General features: G+C 51.2%; 1 pseudogene; it reads left to right on the forward strand.

Annotated features, from left to right (window-relative positions):
* The first annotated feature begins 586 nt into the window (after positions 1-586).
* On the forward strand, positions 587-6409 carry LOC106694568 (annotated as a pseudogene).
* Positions 6410-7909: the final 1500 nt, after the last annotated feature.

The raw sequence follows: 7909 nt of genomic DNA on the forward strand, positions 1-7909 counted from the left end.
GGAGGTCAGCTGGTTTTCCCTGAAGGGTGTCCCAGATCAGGGTGGGGGTCCCGCTGGGGTGCCTGGCCAGTCTGGGTGAGGGGCTGAGGGCCGTTTTCAGGCTGACCAAGACCCCCCTGGCGACGGAAGCTCCAAGCCTCTCCTTTTTTCTTTTTTTTTATTCTGGGGTTTATTTACCTTCTATAATTGAAACTTTGTTGCTTTGAGTGGAGCTCAGAGCCGGCTATGGGTAGCTTGCTTCCTCCATCATTGGGGCAATCAAGCCTCCTGCTCGCTCCAGCTCCGTGGCTGCCATTTCGATTGGGTTAGTTTGCATATAGTTGCTCTTATTGGCTGGTGGGCTTGGCTTAAGGAGTAGCGAAGGTACAGTCAATTTGCATGTTTGACTTTTATTAGTGTAGATAAGGAAATTCACAAATTAAATTTTTTTTTATTTTTTCGTCAAAACCTGGGTCATTTTTAGGTTCAGAAATGCAGGAGCTGCTCTGTGAGCTGCCTCAGGGAGGGAGAGGGTTCACACTAAAATTGGCCTCCTGTCCCTTGTTCCCCACATGCCAGCCCTTTGGTCTCTGGTGGCCTGTTGACCATGTTGCTCCTGACACCTCGTCTTATGTTCACCCACCCGGTGTTGCTCCTTGTGGGCCCCGGGGACTCCCATCCCAGGGCTGTGATGGTACGGGCTGCCTTGCAGGTTCCCCTGGCTTCTCGTTTCTTTACCTTCGCTCACCCACTCCTCAGTGTGAAGGCTTTTGCCTCGATGACATCATCATTCTGCTTAGCTGGTAAAATACATTATTGGATCCCAATGACTCAAGGCCCTAGCATCTTCCCCTGAAAAAATCAGAGGTAAATTAGGTAATAATTCATTTGATGGCCATACGGCAACCGGCGGGAGTGACCCGCCTCGTCTCAGATCCTCGAGGGGATTCCACGTCCCTCCAGAGGAGGAGGGGAACTTCTTCTGACTCCTCCGGCCCGTGGTCCTCCAGTGCGTCCAACTAGACAGCTTCGGGCACTACCAGAATTACGGAGATGAACTCACACGGGACAGAACACACAAACACACAGACACCTACTGTGGCCAGTCAGACTCTCCGGATCAGGGGTTTCTCGAGGATCTTGGGGACCCTGGAAGAGCCCCCAAATGTTAAGCCCAGATTTCAGGATCCCCAAAAGACCACCAGGGAGCCTGCCGAGTCCGATGCAAAAAGCAAAAGAGTCTTTATTCAAGCTAGCTCGAGCTCCCCGTCCACCACACTTCCGACGCAGCGGCAGGAGGCAGAGAGAGAGAGAGACAGCTCTGTGGGGAGAGGGGTTTTATAGGGGGGTTGGAGTAAGGGGAGGAGAGAGGACTGTGGGCCCTGCTGATTGGCCAGGCGCAAGTCTGGGTCTTGTTACACAGGATGTTGTTGTGTCTATGGCGCGCACTTCCCTTGATTATCATTGGTTAGTTTAAAGAAGTCCTAGGTGTGGCTAGCAGAGGCTTGGGCTTCCGGGAAGAAGCTCCTTGCTGAGCACATGGCTAATGGCTGCTGCCCAAAAATGGAGGATTTGGGGCAAGATGGAGGGCGTAGCCCTCGCCCTTTCATTGGTTATTCCACATAAAGTGGTTCCAGGCTTGGACGGGAACCCAACCACCAACCAGGCCCAGATAGATGTCTCTTTTCCCTTAACTAGGCCTGAATGGGATTTCAACACGGCGGAAGGTAAGGAGAGGCTCCGGATCTACCGCCAGACTCTAATGGGGGGGTCTCTGAATGGCTGCTAGGAAGCCAACTAATTTGGCCAAGGTAGGAAATGTTCAGCAGGAAAGGGATGAGTCTCCAGCTGCCTTTTTAGAACGGATCATGGAGGCATACCGCAACTATACCCCCATGAATCCAGAAGCTCCTGAGAGTAAAGCAGCTGTAATCATGAGTTTTGTGAACCAATCAGCTGTGGACATTAGAAAGAAGCTGCAGAAAGTAGATAGATTAGGAGAAAAAAGTCTGCAGGACTTGCTGGAGGTAGCCAAGAAGGTGTATAACAACCGGGAGCCTCCTGAAGATAAACAGGCTCGTGCCATGGTGGCTGCCAGTGACAAGCAAACCTGAAACCTGGCCAAGATTTTGCTAGCCACCATTGCGGACTCTCCTGAAGAACGAAACCGCCACCTCTGCCAACTTGCCAATCAGAAGGAAGGTAAGGAGACCGCCCGGGGCAGGAGACGGAGGCTGCAGAAGAATCAGTGCACTTACTGCAGAGAGATAGGGCATTGGGTCCGAGAGTGTCCAAAAAAGGCTGGCGGGAAGGGATGTAAAACTGATCGAGTTAAAGTCTTAGAGCTGGATGAACTGAGTGACTAGGGGAGTCGGGGTTCAGAACCCCTCCCCAAGCCCAGGATAACTCTTAAAGTGGAGGGGACCCCCATTGACTTCCTTGTCGACACCGGAGCACAACACTCGGTCCTCCGCACGTCTCAAGGAAAATTAGCAAACAAGAAGTCCTGGGTACAAGGGGCAACTGGTATGAGCCAGTATTCATGGACTACCCGAAGAACAGTAGATTTAGGAACGGGCCGGGTATCCCACTCTTTCATGGTGATACCGGAATGCCCCTACCCACTATTAGGACAGGACCTACTAAGCAAAATTGGAGCTCAAATAACTTTCAGACAAGGGGGGGCCTCAGGTCACCAATGGGAAGGGCCGCCCCACTCAGGTCCTGACCATGAGGCTAGAGCAAGGGTGGGCAAACTTTTTGACTCAAGGGCCACAATGGGTTCTTAAACTGGACCGGAGGGCTGGAACAAAAGCATGGATGGAGTGTTTGTGTGAACTAATATAAATTCAAAGTAAACATCATTACATAAAAGGGTACGGTCTTTTTTTTTTTTTTTTTTTAGTTTTATTCATTTCAAACTGGCCGGATCCGGCCCGTGGGCCGTAGTTTGCCCACGGCTGGGCTAGAGGATGAGTATCGCCTCCACCAGAAGGCTTCCCTAGTAGAGGGCAGTATGGACAAATGGCTACAAGAATTCCCAACAGCTTGGGCAGAGACAGGGGGGATGGGGCTGGCCGCCCACAGGGCCCCAGTCCTGGTAGAACTAAAGCCAGGAGAAGGTCCAGTAAGAATCAAGCAGTACCCCATGCCTCAGGAGGCACGGAAGGGAATTCAGCCTCATATCAGGAGACTGAGGAGCTTAGGGGTGTTAGTTCCCTGCCAGTCTGCGTGGAACACTCCCCTACTGCCGGTTAAAAAGCCCCAGACGAACTATTATAGGCCAGTACAGGACCTCCAAGAAGTAAATAAAAGAGTCATGGACATACACCCGACTGTACCCAACCCGTATACTCTCCTAAGCTCTTTGGCGCCCTCCTGAGTCTGGTATACTGTATTAGATTTAAAAGATGCCTTCTTCAGTCTACTGCTGGCACCCCGGAGCCAAGCCCTGTTTGCCTTCAAGTGGCATGATCCAGAGGAGGGCTACAGTGGACAACTAACCTGGACAAGACTGCCTCAGGGGTTCAAAAACTCATTCACCATCTTCGACGAGGCACTGCACAAGGACCTGGGTGAGTACAGAAGGGAACACCCCAAACTCACCCTCCTCCAGTATGTAGATGACATCCTGATTGCTGCCGACATGGCCAAGGACTGTGAGCGGGGTACCCGAGATCTACTGGCCACCCTGGGGGCCTTAGGGTACTGGGCATTCACGAAGAAGGCTCAGTTATGCAGAGAAAGGGTGAGTTACCTGGGATACATCCTAGAGGGCGGGCAGCAGCAGTTATCGGATGCCAGAAAAGAGACTGTTTTGAAAATCCCTACTCCCATCTCTCGAAGAGAAGTAAGGGAATTCCTAGGATCGGCCGTCTACTGCCACCTCTGGATACCGGGTTTCCCCGAAATCGCCAGGGCTCTATATGAAGCTACCAAAGAGGGAAGGGCGTTTGACTGGACTGAGAAAGATGAAGCTGTCTTTAGGCAGTTAAAGAAGGCCCTCCTAGGTGCTCCGGCCCTCGGCCTGCCAGATGTTACGAAGCCCTTTCACCTCTTTGTAGATGAACACAAGGGAATAGCGAAAGGGGTCTTGACTCAAGCTTTAGGCCCCTGGAGCTGCCCAGTGGCTTACTTGTCTAAGAAGTTAGATCCTGTAGCTGCCGGCTGGCCATCATGCTTGAGAATTATCGTGGCAACAGCGCTCTTAGTCAAGGACGCTGACAAACTAACCCTGGGGCAGGAAATCTGGATTACAACCCCACATGCCATTGAGGGAGTCCTGAAGCAGCCTCCTGATAGATGGATGAGTAACGCACGTATGATTCATTACCAGAGCCTCCTACTCAACCCTCCAAGAGTGCGGTTCCACCCCAGTGCAGCCCTCAATCCTGCTACTTTGCTGCCTGACCCTGACTTAGATGCCCCACTACAGGACTGTGTGGGAATCCTAGAGCAAGTACATGGACTCCAGAAGGACTTGACCGACCGGCCCCTCCCTGATGCAGAGGCCACCTGGTTCACGGATGGAAGCAGCTTCGTGCGGGATGGGTGCAGGTACGCGGGTGCAGCGGTGGTCACTGAAACGGACACTGTGTGGGCGGAGGCCCTGCCCTCCGGGATGTCAGCCCAGCAAGCAGAACTTGTCGTCCTTACTAAGGCACTGACGCTGGGGGCTGGGAAGCGGCTTAACATTTACACAGACAGCCGTTATGCATTTGCTACAGCTCATGTCCACGGGGTGATCTAGCAAGAGAGAGGGCTACTGACAGCAGAGGGATGGACAATAAAAAATAAGCAGGAGATTCTCGACCTGCTTGAGGCCTTATGACTTCCTACCAAGTTAGCCATAATCCACTGGCAGGGGCACCAGAAAGCTGATGACCCGGGATCAAGATTCACCAGCAGAATACCAAGATAGATTAGGTTGTGTCTGCCTGCAAGACCTGTCAACTTACGAACTCGAGGGTCGGATCAAATGAAAAAGGGACCAGGCTCAGAGGCACCAAACCGGGAGCACAATGGGAGGTCAATTTCACTGAAATTAAACCAGGGAAGTATGGTTATAAATACCTTTTAGTATTTATAGACACCTTCTCTGGCTGGGTAGAGGCATACCCAACCAAGCATGAAACAGCTCAGACAGTGGCCAAGAAGCTGCTGGAAGACATCTTACCCAGGTATGGTTTTCCTGCTATGATAGGATCCGACAACGGACCAGCCTTTATTTCACAGGTAACGCAGGTAGTAGCCAGGGCTATTGGGGCAAATTGGAAATTACATTGTGCTTATAGGCCCCAGAGTTCAGGGCAGGTAGGAAGGATGAACAAAACTCTAAAAGAGACCCTTACCAAATTAACCATGGAGACTGGCGGGGACTGGGTGGCTCTCCTACCGTATGCCCTTTACCGGGTAAGGAACTCCCCTTACACCCTGGGCTTTACTCCTTATGAAATCATGTTTGGAAGACCACCCCCTCTCATTCCTAACCTTAAAGGTGACTTTCTTGCTGAATTTGAAAATCAAGAACTCTCTCTTTCCTTGAGAGGGCTCCAGAGGGCGCACAAGGACATTTGGCCACGCCTTCGTGCCATCTACGAGACCCGCCCAACCCCAACTCCTCATCAGCACAGACCAGAAGATTGGGTCTACGTCAGAAGGCACCACCGGGAGACCCTCGAGCCACGTTGGAAGGGTCCCTACACTGTGGTGCTGACGACCCCCACCACTCTCAAGGTAGACGGCGTTGCGACCTGGGTCCCTCACACTCACGTCCAGTCAGCGGACCCATCCGTGATCCGGGAAGACTTCATCACCAAATGGAGTGTCAATCGAGATCAATGCAACCCGCTCAAGCTCAAGCTATGACGTGCTCAACCTGCCTGATGCTGGTAACCTTGCTCGTGATCACTCCTGCTTCCGGGAGCCCCCACACTACACCAACTTAGGGGTGGTTCTCAATCAGACTTCTCAGGCCCATACCAAAGGCACAAGGTTCCCTGAGCTACGGGTGGACCTCCAGACTCTCTTTCCCAGAATCTACCCCCCACCGTACTGTAAATCTGCTGCGATAGGCGCAGGGATTAAGGACTCAAAACCATTAAGGACTACCTATTTCTACGTCTGCCCCGGGCACTCGCAAACTCGGTCCCGGGAAAAGAACCCTTGTGGAGGTGCTGGAGACTATTTCTGTGCTTCCTGGTCATGCATCTCAACTGGACACATTTGGTGGGAGGCCCCGAGGAAGGGTGACCTGATCACCGTTGGACGCCCGCCTACCCCACCTCGTCCCCAAGAGGCTGTAGCCACTGCAACCCCTGAGCATTTCCTTCACGGGATAGGGAAGGAAGGCTACCGGATAGGACACCGGGAAGACTTTGGGACTCCGATTTTATCAGTGCAGGGAATTTGGGATGTTGTACCCTATTGACCCAGGAATGTTTTTACGTTGACCACTCAGGGGTTGTAAAAGAATCCATGGCCCTTATAAGAGAGGGACTACAAAAGCAAAAATTGGAAAGGGAACAGTCTCAGACCTGGTATGAGTCTCTGTTAAACTGGTCCCCTTGGTTAATTACCCTCATCTCAGCCCTCGTCGGGCCCCTCACAATCTTGTTGCTGCTGCTGACCCTTGGCCCCTGCATCATCAACAGGCTAGTTCAGTTTGTCAAGGAGCGGGTAGGGATTGTGCAGATGATGGTTCTACACACCTAGTACAGGCCTCTAGCAGCAGAAGGTGAAGTAGAAATGCAAACCGACCCATGATTGGGCCTGTAAGTCTCAAGACAAGGGGGGAATGAAAGGGCGAGGGCTACGCCCTCCATCTTGCCCTGGATCCTCCATTTTTGGGCAGCAGCCATTAGCCATGTGCTCAGCAAGGAGCTTCTTCCCAGAAGCCCAAGCCTCTGCTAGCCACACCTAGGATTTCTTTAAACTAACCAATGATAATCAAGGGAAGTGCGCACCATAGACACAACCACATCCTGTGTAACAAGACCCAGACTTGCACCTGGTCAATCGGCAGGGCCCACAGTCCTCTCTCCTCCCCTTACTCCAACCCCCCTATAAGACCCCTCTCCCCACAGAGCTCTGTCTCTCTCTCTCTGCCTCCTGCCGCTGTGTCGGTGAGTGTGGTGGATGGGGAGCTCGAGCTAGCTCAAATAAAGACTCTTTTGCTTTTTGCATCGGACTCAGCAGGCTCCCTGGTGGTCTTTTGGGGATCCTGAAATCTGGGCTTAACAACCAAATGTTCTAAACTTAGTCTATTCATTCACTCCTACACTCCCCTTTCCAGGAGAATGACGTGGAACCCCACCTGCCTGCTAACCATGCACTGCCTCACAGTGTTTTCAGAAGCCTGCATGGGCTTCTCAGGTACCCTGGGGGTCTCCTGGAGGAGAGAGGCCATCACACTTTTTGTTCATGGCTGAGGTATTATTTGCATACAACAAAAGTCACCAATTCAAATGTATGATTTGATGTTTTAATAAATGTGTTTAATCATGTAACCAACACCTCAATAATGAGGTAGAACATTTCCATCATCCCAAAAAGCTTCTTCATGCTACTTTGCAGTCCCTTTTCCCCAACCCCCGCCCGGCAACCACTCATCTTTTTGTCACTGTAGGTTTACCTTTTCTAGAATGTTATGTCAGTGGAATAAGATAGTATATAATCCTTTGCGCCACTTAGCATGCTTTTGAGATTCATCCACATTGTTGCATGTATCATTAGCTCATTTCTTTTTATGGCTGAGTAGTAGTCTGCTGCATAAATAGATAATTTGTCTATCCACTCACCAGCTGATAAACATTTGAGTTGCTTCCAGCTATGAATAAAGCTGCTCTGAATATCTGTGGACAAATCTTAGTGTGAACGTGTTTTGTTTTGTTTCTATCGTTAGTAATATAGAAGCAATCCAGGAGGAAAA

Source organism: Myotis lucifugus, unplaced genomic scaffold (genome assembly GCF_000147115.1).
Source record: "Myotis lucifugus unplaced genomic scaffold, Myoluc2.0 scaffold_516, whole genome shotgun sequence".
Classification (NCBI taxonomy): Eukaryota; Metazoa; Chordata; class Mammalia; order Chiroptera; family Vespertilionidae; genus Myotis; species Myotis lucifugus.